This window comes from Orcinus orca, chromosome 11 (genome assembly GCF_937001465.1).
Source record: "Orcinus orca chromosome 11, mOrcOrc1.1, whole genome shotgun sequence".
Taxonomy (NCBI): Eukaryota; Metazoa; Chordata; class Mammalia; order Artiodactyla; family Delphinidae; genus Orcinus; species Orcinus orca.
In genome coordinates, this window is record NC_064569.1 from 39,600,676 (window position 1) to 39,614,444 (window position 13,769).

At 40.1% G+C, this 13,769-nt stretch overlaps 2 long non-coding RNA genes across 4 annotated transcripts in view; one reads left to right on the top strand and one right to left on the bottom strand.

The window, feature by feature from the left end:
* Window positions 1–13,769, top strand: part of LOC117203013 (uncharacterized) — a 52,524-nt gene that overhangs the window by 17,120 nt on the left and 21,635 nt on the right. The window contains exons 5-6 of one of the 3 annotated variants that reach the window (XR_007470340.1): window positions 7,841–7,936; window positions 8,260–9,454. This is a non-coding gene — a long non-coding RNA (uncharacterized LOC117203013). Of the gene's footprint in view, window positions 1–7,840; window positions 7,937–8,259; window positions 9,455–13,769 lie in introns of those variants that run through there. The other 2 variants (XR_004485580.2, XR_007470339.1) reach the window with 2 other exon arrangements.
* On the bottom strand, window positions 11,993–13,266 carry LOC117203014 (uncharacterized). Its single transcript, XR_004485582.2, has 3 exons — window positions 13,096–13,266; window positions 12,666–12,863; window positions 11,993–12,404 (listed from the first exon to the last, which is right to left on the bottom strand). It is a non-coding gene; the product is annotated as an uncharacterized LOC117203014 (long non-coding RNA).

Below are 13,769 nucleotides of genomic sequence, written 5' to 3' on the forward strand. Positions count from 1 at the left end.
TGTGTGAGAAGCCTATGAGCCAACTTAGAATGGTAACTGTTAGAAAAATGGAATTTTCTATTGCTAAATGATGTGAGAATATTTATTTCTTAATTTATTACTATGTGCCAAATATGCACATTTTACAGATGACAAAATTGAGGCACAAAATGTTTATAAGTAAGTTTCTGAAAGATACCAAGTATATATTAGAGCCAGAGTTCAAACCCAAGAAGTCCAAGTTCTAATCCTTTATAGGCCTTCTGGTATATTTTTTTTATGTTAAATGTAGATCAAGATTAACATTTAGGTTTAACATAATATATAGAATACCACTAGTTCAGTGTTTTCAACCTTTGACCATCGACCCCTTGTAAAAAATACATTTTGCATTCATATTATATATCCGAAACAGAATAATACTCTTACTATGCATAATGTCATCTGGTATTTTCTACCTAAAATTCTATTCTATTTCACCTTTTAAATGCTGGCCACAATTCACTAAATTGATTTCTTGACCTACTAATGAGTAGTAAACCTACTGTTTGAAATTCACTGTACCAGATTTTTGTATATGTGGCTTCATGCCATGTCTCAGTTTACTACTGGTATCTTATTTTATTTATTTATTTATTTATTTATTTTTTGTGGTACGTGGGCCTCTCACTGTTGTGGCCTCTCCTGTTGCAGAGCACAGGCTCCGGACGCGCAGGCTCAGCGGCCATGGCTCACATGCCCAGCCGCTCCACGGCATGTGGGATCTTCCCGGACCAGGGCACGAACCCATGTCCCCTGCATTGGCAGGTGGACTCTCAACCACTGCGCCACCAGGGAATACCTGGTATCTTATTTTAAAACAGAATTTCCAGTACTCTTATTTTCTTTCCAGTTACCCTATGGTCTAGTAGCAAAGTCCCTTGAAGATGGACATGTGATCTGAAAGATCTAAGAGGTAATGAAACCTAAATGAGGCTGATGGCAGTGAAAATGGAGAGGAAGAATCCAACGTAAGAGATTTAGAAGCAGATTTTTCAGGATTTGGTAACTGATAGGACTTGAGTGTCTAGTGTCCCTCCCCAGATGGTCCAACTCATAATGTCCTAAGTGTCGAGGTGGGGCAGGGAGGTGAGATATAGGGTGTGGAGTCATGGGGCAATAGCCAGATGCAGTGACCCATCAAGTTTCCAGGCAAGTAGAGCTTAGGTTACCACATTCTAAAGCTGAATTGCTAAATCCAAATGGATGAAACAAGAGGGGAGGCAAGACCTGAAACAAACAAGATGGAAACCCAGAAGAACCCCTGCCTGCAGAAATTCTAATGATCTGAGAAGACAACAGAAAAGTGAATACTGAGGAAAAAGCAAGCAGATGATTCCTATCTATGGGTCTGAGTGTTCCCTGAGAGTTTAAGTGAAGGAGAAGGTGGTAGGCTCAAGATGTGCTGGACACTGTCCGGGACTCAAAGATTAATACATGGTTTTACTCCTTTAGGAGCTCAAAGTCTAGTGCAGCATCTTATAAAGGAGCATCATTAAGGAAAAACTTTTACTTTTTTACCATCCCACAATGCTAGGAATAATGAATTTGTGTAGTGCCTTATAGTTTACAGAGAGCTTTCACAATTTATCTTATTTAATCCATTCAACAACCTTGTGAGATAGATATTCTCATTATCTTCATTTTATATACATAAGAAGGCAGAAACTTAGGTCTTGAGCTTAAGTATATCTAAATTTAGATTTCATTCTCTTTCTACTAATTCAGAGCTATTTATCAACAATAAACTGTAACCGTTAAATGAAATTTACCTGATAAACTTTCCTACCATAGAATATGTGTTGGGAAAAGAGCATAGTTGCTAGAAGATTCTATGATTAAAAACAAATGTCTGATACCATATCACACATATTAGGATGGCTATAATAAAAAATGCAGATAATAACAAGTGCTATTGAGGATGTGGAGAAATTGGAACCTCATACATTGCTGGTGGGATTGTAAAATGGTGCAGCCACTTTGGAAAACAGTTTTGCAGTTCCTCAAAATGTTAAACACAGAGTTACCGTATAACCCAGCAGTTCCACTCCTAGCTATATACCCAAGAGAAAAGAAAACAAATGGCCACGCAAAAGCTAGTTCACAAATGTTCATAGCAGCATTATTTGAAATAGTGAAAAAGTGGAAACAACCCAAATGTTAATCAACTGATGAATGAACAAATAAATTGCAGTATATCCTTACCATGGAGTATTATTCAACAATAAAAAGGAATGAAGTACTTATACATGCTACAACATAGATGCACTTTGAAAACATTATGCTAAGTGAAAGAAACCAGACATAAAGAGCCACATATTGTGTGATTTCATTTGTATAAAATGTCCAGAATGGACAAATCCATACATACATAAAGCAGATTGATGGTTGCCTGGGACTGGTAGGGAGAGGGGGTATGGGAAGTGGTTAGGGGAAATGGAGAGTGACTTCTAATGAATACAGAATTTCTTTGCAGGGTGATGAAAACAATCTAAAATTGATGTGACAGTGGTTGCACAACTCTGTGAATATACTTAAAACCATTAAATTGTGCACTTTAAGTGGGTGAATTTTATGGGTTAGATATAATTGAATGGGTTGATTATATCTAAATAAAGCTTTTTTAAAAAGAAAGATGATAGCCATGAAAAAAATTATTTCCTGGTTCTCACTGAATAGGTCTAGAAATAATTACATGCTAGTAGCAAAGAGCTCCCTTAGCACCAAGATTGTAAGTTGGAAAAACTATTTCAGAACATTTAGGAGGTCAGAGAATCCTAGAATAGAATGTGATAAAGGGATCTAGCTGTATGACAAATGTATGAGCCAACCTCTCTGAAAAGCATGGGGAGAAAAGGTGCTGATCTAAGTAACTTTGGAAATGAGTGGAGCCTGTATGACTAAAAGTGAACGGAGTCATACATAAGTACTATACTCTAGTCAATAAAGTTGTTTCCCACAAAGGTACAGGTTAACAATTCCGAAACCAGTATACATCCATACTGGAACTGAACAATCAGGTAAATGGATGGGGAATGGTGAGAGCCAGATTTCTTCCTTAGTGCTGGAGTTGGAGGTTACAGACAAGCAAGAGGAGAAAAGTAAAATGATCCATGTGATAATGGATTAGAATTCAAAACATCAGTGTGAACCCATTTTTAGCTTGATATAGATACAATTGTTACATATAGAAATATTAATAAATATGTGTGTATATATACAGATTAGTATACATACATATATTTCCTTTCTCTGTCAGCTGAGAGTGCCTAGAAGCAATGACACACCCCAATATGAACAAGCACACCTATCTTGTATTTCTAATAACATTCTCTTGTAAAAGGAACCAGAGCTCCATGGAGAAATGGCTGATTCTAAGACTAGGATGGTAGGGCTTCCCTGGTGGTGCAGTGGTTAAGAATCCGCCTGCCAATGCAGGGGACACGGGTTCAAGCCCTGGTCCAGGAAGATCCCACATGCCGCAGAGCAGCTAAGGCCGTGTGCCACAGCTACTGAAGCCCACGCACCTAGAGCCCATGCTCCGCTGCAACAAGAGAAGCCTCTGCAATGAGAAGCCTGCGCACCGCAAGGAAGAGTAGCCCCCGCTCACCGCAACCAGAGAAAGCCCATGCACAGCAACGAAGACCCAACACAGCCAAAAAAAAAGACTAGGGCAAGAAATATACAAGATGATCCTGGAGCATCTTGTAGCGCCAGAAAGTAATAAAGTGCTCAAGAAACCCCACAATGATGGGGTTATGTCAAAGGGACACAGGAGTGGACCGAAAGAGCCCAATGGCCAAAGCTGGAGCAATCTGAGCACAAATAAATAAAGTAATATTGGATTAAAACCCAGGATATAAAATCAATATCTGATAATTGAATGAAGGAGAATAGACAAAATTCCTATGCAGAAGAATTCCAAAGAATTTATGTAGATACTCCTCCCTTAAGGAGATGGAATATACCTTACCACTCCTTAAGTGTGGGTTGTGCATAATAACTTCCTTCCAAAGAGTACAGTATGAAGAGGGAGGAGAGGAGTACCTTTACAGTGGAAAAACCTGACAAACATTACCTCAGCCTAGTGATCAACGTTAACATCATCGGTGATAAGTCATGTTGATAGCATGAACCTCTGTTACAATGTGATGAGAACTGCATTTTACCACTGTGGTCTTCCTCTTCAAGCCCCACAGTCCCAGGGTAATCATGAGAAAAACATCAGACAAATCCCAATTGTTGCACAGTCTATAAATATCCGACCATAACTCCTCAAAACTGTCAAGGTCATCACAAAGAAAGTCTGAGAAACTGTCATAGCCAAGAAAAGTCTGAGGAGACATGTTGACTAAATGTAATGTGGTATCATGGATGGGATCCTGGAACAGAAAGAGACATTACATAAAAGCTAAGAAAGTCTGAGTAATGTATGGACTTCAGTTAATAATAATGCAGCAATATTGGTTCATTAATTGTAACAAATATATCATACTAATGTAAGATGCTAATAATAGGGGAAACTGTATGGTGTATATGAGATTTTTCTTTATACTATCTCTACAATTTTTTCTGTAATCTAAAACTATTCCATAACAAAAAAGTTTATTTTAAAAAAATACAATTTCCTACTAAAAAGAAGCAGAGCTTTTTGGAGAAATGGCTAATTCCTTATCTGGGGAATAAAATGTACAGTATGAGCCTGAGATATCTTGTTATTCCAGAAAGCAAGTAAGTTCTCAAAAAATTAGTTGGATTGTGTCAAAAGGACACAGGAGCTAACACGAAGAGACTCTTCTTGGTAAAAAATCGGACACCATAAGCATTCAAAAGAACAATTACTGCAATTGATGGAAACACACTGGTCATATTTTTAAAATCACGATTTCATGAAGAGATTTTACAGAGAGAAAGTGAGAAACATTCATCGCTATATTCTGAAAATTGGCAATATAAAGGTAAAGAATTAAGCTTTATCCTATCTTTTCCATATAAACTATGTTTCAGGCAACCAAATAGCACTTCTTTACAAAATAATTTTAGCTGATAAATGTAGGGGAAAGTCCAGGATTAGAAAATCACTCTTGCAACTCACTGTCACATCATTGCTTCAGGCAAAGATCACCAAAGGATGATACAATTACAAGAAAGACTGATGGGGAATTTTACGATGGAAGGCTCAGATAGTCACAGCCTGAACCTACTGATGAGTCTTAGTGTCACTAACAGTTGAGTAACCAGAAATTGTGTGCTTTCTGATGTGGTGCGGTATGAAGCACACAGCACTACCTGTGATCTAAGCAAGCATTAGCACTGGCTTAAGATTTACAGGAAACATGGAGGATAGAGGGACAAGTTAAAAGAACCATTAAGAAGCAAATAAACAAGAATGGCCCACATTCTTTTAATTATTCAACAGGACAATGGCATGGAGATAAAGGGGAAAAGAAATGGCTTTAGATGAAAAGAAATGAGACATAACCAAAATAATGTGTTCCCCTTATTTGGATTCTAGTTGAAACATGCTGATTATAAAAATGAATTTTTTTAGATAATTAGGGAAATCTAAAAATGGACTAAGGAATTGTTATAAATTTATTAGGTATGAAAATGGCATTGAGGTTATGTAAGAAAATGTTCATATTTGTTAGAGATGGATATTGAAGTATGCAGGGGTGAAATGACATGAAGTCAACTTTAAAGTAATAAATCAAAAATGAGAAAGGGATAGATGAAGCAAGTGTTGCAAAATCTTGATAATTGAAGTATCTAGATGATGGGTATATAGCAGTTAATTATACTATTCTCTCTACTTTGGAATTGTTTGAAAATAATCATTAACATTTTTGAAAAGCAAGTTGCAGAAGACCTACACCATATTCCATTTTTGTAGCCAGTGTGGTGGGCTCTATGATACACTGCCCAGATCTCCCTTTACTGAGGGCTTGTTGCCCCAGCTGCTGGGTGTGCTGTTGGCAGATGCCCTCAGCTGTCAGCTGCTTCAGAGACTGCCTCAGCTATAGAGAACTGCCTCGCCCAAAGTCATGCCACTTCCTGAGGTGGCTAGGTCCAATGACTGACTGATATGGCAGTATAAAGCCCTGACCATCTCAGCCCAACTTAGTACAACTCTGAAGGGCCATTCTTGCTCCAGAGAGCTCTGTGGGGTTGGCTAAGGCAGCTGTGGGACCTGCATGACAACTTGACATCCCTCTGTCTAATCCTGCCTGCTTCCTTTCCCCCACTTCCCCAGATGTTGATCCCAAGGACAAGCCTCAATAAACACTGTGCATGCACTATTTACAATAGTCAAGACATGGAAGCAACCTAAATGTCCGTTGACAGATGAATGGATAAAAAAGATGTGGTATATGTATATACAATGGAATACTACTCAGCCATAAAAAAAGAACGAAATAATGCCGTTTGCAGCAACATGGTTGGACTTAGAGATTATCATACTAAGTGAAGTAAGACAGAGAAAGACAAATACGATATGATATCATTTATATGTGGATCTAAAATACGACCCAAATGACCTTATCCATGAAACAGAAACAGACTCACAGACATAGAAAACAGACTTGTGGTTGTCAAAGGGGAGGAAGAGTGGAGGAGGGATGGACTGGGAGTTTGGGGTTAGCAGTTGCAAACTATTATATATAGAATGGATAAACAAGGTCCTACTGTATATAGTACAGGGAACTATATTCAATATCCTGTAATAAAGCGTAATGGAAAAGAATATGAAAAAGAATGTGTGTGTGTGTGTGTGTGTGTGTGTGTGTGTGTATAACTGAATCACTTTGCTGTACAGCAGAAACTAACACAACATTGTAAATCAACTATACTTCAATAAAATAAATTTAAAATTAAAAAACAGAAAAAACACTGTGCGTGCTAAATTCCGTCTCAGAGTCTGCTTCCCTGGGAATCCTACTTGTGACAGTCTAATGGATTGAACTGTATCCCCCCCTAAAATTCATATGTTGAAGTTCTAACCTCCAGTACCTCAGAAGGTGATCTTATTTAGAGATAGAGTCTCTAAGGAGGTAATCGAGTTAAGGTGAGGTCATTAGGGTGGGGCCTAATCCCCTGGTGTTTTTATAAAAAGGGAAACTTGGACATATCTGAATTGTGGGAACATGTGCAAAGTTCTCTTGCAGAGTTTGGCATTACAAGTGAGGGAAGTATGGAGGACTTCCCTGGCAGTCCAGCAATTAAGACTCTGTGCTTTCACTGCTGAGGGCGCAGGTTCAATCCCTGGTCCGGGAACTGGGGAACTAAAATCCCGCATGTCACACAGCGCGGGGGAAAGAAAAAAAAAAAAGGATAATAACAAGAGAAGGAAGTATGCACAAGCACAGAAATCTATGTCCCTTCATAAGGACCAAAGTACAGATAGGAGACTTTCTTCGGTAACATTCACTTCTGGTCCTTCTGGGTTTGTTTCATGGCCAATGGAATGTGACAGAGGGGAAAAAAATCCCTGCTTCCATTTTTAATGCTTCAGGAAACATGTTGCTCATATGAACTCAATGGTGAATCACCTGAAATGACTCATTTATGTAGTTTTGAGAAGAGATTCAGATTTCTTTAATTCTAATGTTGACTGCAGTAGGAAACAATGTGCTTGACCTCATTCTACATCTTACCGGAAAATAAGATTAATGTTTACCTCAGAACAGTAATATGAGGCTTAATGTTTCAGAGGAGGTTTGTGACGAGTAGTGTTTAAGATATCCAACCTGTTTGGGCTGCAACTGCGTTTGCCTGTTTTCTTGTTTAGCTAAACAGGAACCCTATTTTGTTCTTCCTTTAGTACCAGCCTGGGTGCCTGGTATTCCCCCAGAGGCCAACAGTCCTGGACCTCTCACCTTTTGAGGATGATAATTAGGGTTCCTGAAGCCGTAGCCAGGTAGGTCACTGCCTCTGCCCCTTGTGTGGTTGCATTACTGGAGGGTATGCCTTCCCTGCTGCTCAGGTGAAGAACCCTTCTTCCACAACTAACACTTTTCATACCCAGGAGGATTGCTTAGGGCTGAGCAGCTTCAAAAAGGCAATTAACATAAAGTGGGAAAGCAGTCCAGTCTCAGAAACTTGGCAGCCAGAGGGACTGCAACTCAAATTACACATCTAAATGTTGGGAGTAGGGAACAATGAAAAGCAACAATTGCTTAGTGGACATTTAAAACCTATTTTCCTAAAGCAACAATCATGTCTCTTTTTTTTTAACCCAAGGTAAAGGACACTGTTGAAGCTCTTCTCAGAAAACAGGTGGGATTGAGGAGATTTATTTATGACTTACTGGAAGCACAAACAGAAGCTTTTATTGTTGATAGCTAGGCTGGGTGGATGCCAGGAGACACATCCCAGAGGAGCTGTGCTGCCAAGCACTGACACAGAGAGAGCTGACCTAGTCCTTTTTTATGCTGACTGCCTACCCAGAAATTATATTAGAGAACAGTATTGGAAGACCCAGTCATTTAAAATAATTATGGAGACTTTAGAGCAATCCTAATTCTAAGGAACCATTTGAAGGGAAATAGAGAAGGAATATAATCATAGGCTTTATGTGGAACTACTGTTCGGCTTGTGTAGGGAAACTGCCTTGAGACAGCTCTACATGGCCAAGCATTCAGTATCATCATCCTTCCTGCTCCTTTGAAACTACAAATTTAAATTCAAGCTTTCAGCAAATGCCTCGTAGACACATCCAGGGGAAAACATTGTTGTAACCAATAATTTTAGGTTTGGGAATATTTTTCAGATTCTGAAGTGAAAGTCAGAGGGGGAAAGGGACAGTGTGTGCATGCTGGGAGGTTTGGGGGAGAAGGGAGAGGGAGGAGGAGGGGAGAGAGAAAGATCAACTTTTTAGGTAAATAGTAATTTACAATGCAGGATAATGCATAGATTTTCTCAGACTCAACAGAATCATAAAATGTCAGGGCTGGAAAGAGTTTTAGCGATGATTTTCCTGTCCCTCACTGGTCATCTTACTGATGAGGAAAAGTGGAGTGACCTGTCCAAAGAGGCAGAGCCAAGTGGTGGCAGAACTGAGCTGAAAGCCAGGTGTGCTCACTCTTCTCCTGGCATCCTGACCTCCCATCACATCTGCATTTGATTCCCACCTTGCCTGACAGCTCTGGCCCCTCAGCCATCAGAAGTTTTGGACAAAGGGAACAGTCAGCAGATGGGATTGTGATTCAGTGCAATTGCCTTCTAGCCTTGTCTTGTATCATCACATCCTAAAAGAAATAAATCAATTCTGATTTTCAACCAGCTCTTATTTTTTTAATCTTTCATTTGGAAAATGTGACACTTAAGTGTAAAAGAAGAGGAATAGCCCCAAAGAATTTTTTACAAAGCAATTCACATTCTATGATCTTTTTTAATGGTATGGATCACACACACATCCCACAACTGTCTAGGTAGTATCATCTGCTGCAGTCTCATATCCCCTCCCCCTCCAACAATAATTTTTTTCTCTGTAGCCACCTGAGTCCCAAGGATTTTACCAGGATGCAGTCCAGGGACGACATGGGACTTAAGGTGTTGGCTCTTCCAGATAAGCTGATTGAAGCCATTTAGCTTGTAGAATATTGGGGGGAGGGGCATGCATGGTAATTGGTATAATATAAAATATAATAATAGTGTGTGTCTAGAGCTCAGCCTTGGGTCTTTCATTACCTTCTTCTCACCTTTATTATTGTCTTGTACTCTACTAGACATACTGTCCCCTCAACTACCAACAGGCCAATACAGTAATTTATGTTTATTTCTTTGAGGTACACACAATCAAAAACAAAAAAACTACACAAATATGGACTCTTTAGTATGAATTCTTAGCAGGTGGCTGATACTTGGCACCCAGAATACTCCAAGCATCTGAGTTTTATCTTGTCATCTAATGCTCATTCCCTATTTCCTTATGAAGTGAGGGAGATAATCCTCTTGCTTTCCTCACCTGGTCTCCAGGACCCAGGTGAGAGCATATATGGGGGCAATGGTGAGATGCTCCTCAAAAATGGGGAAGTAAAATTTTCCAGATAAATGTTTAAAAATAATTAGTGTCTGTACAAATACACCCTTTTTGTCTTAATACAAGAGTTTCTGATTCTTTTAGGCATCTAAAAGAAATTTATATGTAACCTAATAGATCAGCAACAATTAATTTTTAGGCATCTACTCAGTGTTCACTGATATGCTGAGCAATGTGGAGGGTAATAGGAATAGCTAATGTTTATTGAGTTCTTACAATGTGCCAGCCATCTGCTGAACATTGTACATGAGCTGCCTTATTTAGCCTTATAGCCACTCCTATGAGATGGGTACTTTTACTATGTCCGTCTTAAATATTAGGAACTAAGGCACAGAGGAGTTAGCCATTTGCCCAATGTCATACAGCTAGCAAGTAGGAGAGCCAGGATTTGAGCATATTTTGATTCCAGAACTTATGATCTTAAGGAACTATAAATCATCGTTCCTACCCTAAGTAAATTTATAGTCTAGTTGGGAGAAACATGACTAATACACCAAAAATGTATACCACATGTGTATTGTGCCTTTGCCAAGACTGTTCCCTCCACTGAGGAGGCCAAATTGTGTGTTCAAGGCCTGGCTCATATATCATCTAAGGGCCTTTTGTCTCCACCACGCTGGAGGTGGTCTGCCTTCCAGGGTATAAGAGGTGACATTTTTTTTTTAGAAACAGACTTTTTTTTCTTTTCTTTTAATAGATTTATTTATTTTATTTGTTTATTTTTTATGTATCAGTCAAAAATAAATACATTAAAAACAGAAACTTTCCTGGTGGTGCAGTGGTTAGGAATCCGCCTGCCAATGCAGGGGACACGGGTTCGAGCCCTGGTCCAGGAAGATTCCACATGCCGTGGAGCAGCTAAGCCCGTGCACCACAACTACTGAGTCCGCACTCTAGAGCCCGCGAGCCGCAACTACTGAGCCCGCGTGCTGCAACTGCTGAAGCCCGCATGCCTAGAGCATGTGCTCCGCAACAGGAGAAGCCACCACAATGAGAAGCCCACGCACTGCAGCAAAGAGTAGCCCCCGCTCGCCACAGCTAGAGAAAGCCCACGCGCAGCAACGAAGACCCAACACAGCCAAAAATAAATTAAAATTTTTAATAAAGTCTGTTTCTAAAAAAAAAAAATGTCACCTCTTATACCCTGGAAGGCAGACCACCTCCAGTGTGGTGGAGACAAAAGGCCTTTGAAGAGATGACATATGAGCCAGGCCTTGAAAACACAATTTGGCCTCCTCAGTGGAGGGAACAGTCTTGGCAAAGGCACAAAGTCTGGTGGCATGAAGGACAAAACTCCTAAATGTCAGACTAAGCTCTGGGAAGGTCAATCTGTTTGGGGGGTATAGGGCACTGGGAAATGCGCCTAAGTAGGGATAAACTACATTTAAGGATAAGACCCATTTGGAAACTATTATTTTAGAGATATGTTGAAGAATGAAGTAAGTAAAGCTTTTAAATTATCTTTCAGAGTCCAGTGAGAAGTTAGTCCTAGACTTTTTTAAACAATCTTATTGGGATATAATTCATATACCATACAATTCATCTTTTGAAAGTGTACAATTCAATGGTTTTTATTTTTATATATTTTTATTTTTTTATACATTCATTTATTTATTTTGGCTGCGTTGGGTCCTCATTGGTGTGCGCGGGCTTTCTTTAGTTGCAGCGAACGGGGGCTACTCTTCGTTGTGGTGCGCGGTCTTCTCATTGCGGCAGCTTTTCTTGTTGCAGAGCACCAGCTCTAGGCATGGAGGCTCAGTAATTGTGGCACATGGGCTTAGTTGCTCCTCGGAATGTGGGATCTTCCCAGACCAGGGCTCGAACCCATGTCCCCTTCACTGGCAGGTGGATTCTTAACCACTGCACCACCAGGGAAGTCCCCTCAGTGGTTTTTAAATATTCACAGAGTTGTGCAACCATTACCACAATTAATTTTAGAACATTTCATCACCCCCCAAAAGAAACCCATACCCATTTCCACCCTTTGCCCCAGCTCCTGGTAATTTACTAATCTACTTCTATCTCTATGGAGTTGCCTATTCGGGACATTTCATATAAACGGAATCATATGATATGTGGTCTTTTGTGACTGGCTCCTTTCATAAATGCTAGATTTTGCAATTCTATGATTTGTCATTAAATAACCAATGGTTATACATTTTCAATTGTATTAGGAAGGAATAATAGTAAATATTCGGAAAACAGTCAGTGGGGCAGGATGGTAGTGTAAGAATAAAGACCCTGGGCCAGGAATCAGGAGCTTTGAGTTCTAGACTTGTTTCTGCTTTTAACCAGGTGTGTGATCTTGGGCAAGGCAGCACCTCTCTGGGCCCCAGGTCACCATCTGTAAAATAAGAGGAATGGGATTAGAACAGTGATTCTTAGCCTTTAATGTACAGCAGAATTACATGTGAAGCTTTTTGAAAAATATACAACCCTGGGACCTCATCCCAAGATGTTTCAAGAGTCCTGAGGTAAGTTTGTTGCTTGACAAAAGTTAAGAATTTCAGGGCTTACATGTTCTTTAGGTTTCCTTCTAGATCTGAAAATTTGTTTACCTGTGAGGTTAAATTTATTTACCAAAGCATTTTGCCTAGACCCATACCTGTGGCTTTTGGTCAAGTCCCTCTGTCTGTGGTCAGTAATTACATCAAATGGAAGGTGCTTATGATGATGCTCTGGATGCAGCAGTTGCTGGTGGCAGTGGTCCTGGGCACCTGACTTGAGCTCATTGTGAGTCATAGTAAAACTAAGAGCAGTTTGCCTTTCCGAATGCTTCCCACTTTACCACGGACAGAAATAACTGAAAATAAGGAACAAGCTATGTGAGTAAATAGCATACGTATAGTGTATTGCTAAGCACTGAAATCTGTGAATGTGAATGTGTGTGTGTGTGTGTGTGTGTGTGTGTGTGAGAGAGAGAGAGAGAGAGAGAGAGAGAGAGAGGCAGAGGCGGGGGGAGGGGAAAGAGAGAGAGAGAATGCTTGACATTTTAAAAGCCCATTTCCCGATAGACAGCTGGTCAAATTCCTAACCGGTGAGGCTGGGAAGAGATACTGAACACTCTTTTTTTCCGTTTGTTTTACGCGGGCCTCTCACTGTTGTGGCCTCTCCCGTTGTGGAGCACAGGCTCCGGACGCGCAGGCTCAGCGGCCATGGCTCACGGGCCCAGTCGCTCCGCGGCATGTGGGATCTTCCCGGACCGGGGCACGAATCCGTGCCCCCTGCATAGGCAGGCGGACTCTCAACCACTGCGCCACCAGGGAAGCCCCTGAACACTCTTAAGGGGAAGTCTTGAGTTCCCTATATTCTGTTTACATGAAAAATGTAGACATTGGACCTTCTCCTTGAGTATTAGCAATTTGTTGCTCCCGTTCTTTTTTATCTCTCTTCAGCTGCCAAACACCTTCTAAAGCAGAAGGGGAAGCTAAAATTACAAGCTTGGCCTCCACTTAAAAAATAGAGAAAGAAACCTCACAAATGTAAATGAATTAACACTCACTATTACCTAATATGCAGTGTTCAAATTAGCAGGGAGTTACTTGCTTCCTAATTTAGATTAGCTACAAAATCAACCTTCAGTGCATGTTTTTGTGGCCATCTTACATCCCTCCTCAAAGCTTCCTTTCACTAGGTATAAAATAGTTTTATTCTATAAACCTTATAACACTTTTCCTTTTGAGTTTACTATGTCTGATGATTTTCATGT